Genomic DNA, 2,669 nt, shown 5'->3' with positions numbered 1-2,669 from the left:
CTCTTCGATTCTCACCAGTCCCAGATTGTTTTTGCAAGACTAGTCAGATGTGGAAAACGGACTCCACCTGTGCTATTGATATATGATATCGCAGTTGCATTATCCATACGAATGAGAATTTCACAATTAGTAGTATTCTGTGCAAATGATTTCAATGCTAAAGAGCAAGCTAATAATTCGAGGTAGTTGATGTGATATGTTTTATCTTCATTAGTCCAGAAACCTCCTATCTTTTACTCCATGTGAAAAAGCACCCCAACCAGATAGTGATGCGTCTGAGAATACTTCTAATCGGAAATCCATCGTTCTAATTGGATGTATACCTATCTTTGAATTCGTTTTCCACCAAATCAAGTCCTTGATCACATCTCCATTTATTGACATCATTGCTTCATAATTCTTTTCATTTAATAATAATTGTAAAAATTCCAGTCTTTCCAGACTTTTGCAATGTACTCTACCATATGCAACTCCTGGGCGTGATGCTGTGAGTACTCCCAAGAGATGAGCAACTTGACGTATTGAGACAGTCTTTCCAGAAATAAATTGATCTAAGAATTTCGAAATTGGTTTTTTCTTTTGGTCCGGTAATTCGACTGTGTAATTCTCAGAGTTTAATATGAAACAAGTATTTACATTGCTTGCTAGGAATCAATGAGCATTTTTTTATAGTTTATTACGAAACCTAGTTCTTCTAAAAGGGTTATTGTCTGTGAAACGTTTGCTTTGCATAACTCCTGAGTTTTTCCAATTAAGAGAAGATCATCCAAGTAAATAACTGATAGTAATTCTCGTAATCTTAATGTATTCACTACAGGTTTCATAATTTTTGTAAAGACGAATGGACTTGTTGAGAGACCGAAGGGCAAGCTTTTAAATTGATATAATTTGTTTTCAAATTTAAATCTCAAATATTTTCTGGTACTTTTGTGAATAGGAATAAGAAAATTAGCGTCCTTGAGGTCCACGGAACGCATATATGATCCTTTAACCATTAAATTGTGACAGGACATAATTTTATACCTGTCAATAATACATCCTTCACCGTTTCGAACGAAAGTCATTAGATTTTCCCATGTGCGAATTAGTAGTCACACATGGAATATTAAATCAATGTTCGACGAATAGTGCGAGAGCGCGCATGCGCGAAGTTATGGATCGATCGCGACAGCCGAGCAACAAGTCGGAACCGGCTTCACTCTCAGCGTGGCTTCTGTACGAGAGCATTCCTAGACATTGTGGTCAAGTTATTGTTCAATTTTGTCAATTATTGTATTTCGTTGGTTTGTGTCGAAGCAGGAACTATAAAATTCTGTCAAACATTGTCTACCAGGCGGCCGTCAATATTTGGTATTAAAAGGAACTAAAACTGTAAGTTTTTGATTATTTCTGTCGAATTACATTTCTCCTTTCAATTAATCGACTCTCGTTCTTTTATTTGGGTCTTCCCAATCGAACCTCCTGACCGTTAATTTTCTCCATTTCATCTCATTTCATTCCATTTCGATTATTGTTTGTCAATTCAATAAAAATTGACTGGCGCCCAATAATAAAACAAATTTAATTTTTTTCGTCGTTTTGAGCCCTGACGGTCGTTAGACCCTGACTGCATCAGTTGGAATTCCTTGTTTTGTCGATAAATTTCATTTATTTAATTCAGTCATCAAAATTTCAATTAATAAAAGGAATTCGGTCTCAAAATTTTTTACAGTTCTCAAGTCTTCCATTTTAAAATGGTTATAAGGAATTAATTTCTTCAGTTTTTTCAAGTTTATAATGAATGTGAACGAACCATCAGGTTTCGGGACTAGAAAATACGAAGAAATAAACTGCCGCTCAGTTTCTTCATATTCCTCTATAGCACCCTTTAAAAGTAATTTAATGATCTCTTCTCTGACAATTGGCAATTCCTCAGGATTAACTTTTTCAACGTTACTCGGTAAATATTGCTTTGGGAGTATCTTAAGTGGAATTTTGTAACCCTTTAAGGTCTCCAAGATAAATTCACCTGATATTATTTGTTTCCATTTTTCTATAAAATGAGAGAGTCTTCCTGCAATCTGTCTTACTCCTTCTACTTGCGAGCCCGAGATTGACGAGATGTCGTTCGACGAGCCGGGCGAGTGGAAGAGCTGGTCTTGAAGGAGATTCGACGATTCTGACCCCCCCTGCTTTGTCCCTTCAGGTGGGTACCTGAAGTTTCCCTGAGTTGGAGTTCAAGACTGAAACCTTGGTTTCCCAGGTGCTTTAATCTCTGTGCAGGCTCTCTCAATTGCTTTTGCATCCTTCACCTGATCTGCAAATTGTTCGCCATAGAGCCATTTATCGTCGGGCTGTGTCGCTTCAATAGTAGGTCTGACCGCCTTATTGAGTAGAGGTGTTATAAAGGATCGTCGAGTCATTAGAATTTGAAAGACAACGGCAGCTAGCATCTTCCCAGCGTCACATAGGTAACCTGCAAACTGGGTATAGTCCAAACCTCCTTCCGGTTCCTCAAGGAACGTCGATAGGGCTGTAGCTAATGCAACGATCGCTGTTTTTACATTATATTGTGTGCTGACAAAATGTTGATCGCGTTTTTTAGCGATTTCAGTCAATGCAGGTTTTATTTCCAGGTTAATACCCGGGGCTTCAACGAATAGATTACCTGTTCTGGGGTATTTCCCATT

The sequence above is a fragment of the Fopius arisanus genome, unplaced genomic scaffold (assembly GCF_000806365.1).
Source record: "Fopius arisanus strain USDA-PBARC FA_bdor unplaced genomic scaffold, ASM80636v1 scaffold00165, whole genome shotgun sequence".
Lineage (NCBI taxonomy): Eukaryota > Metazoa > Arthropoda > Insecta > Hymenoptera > Braconidae > Fopius > Fopius arisanus.
This window is presented reverse-complemented; position numbering follows the sequence as displayed.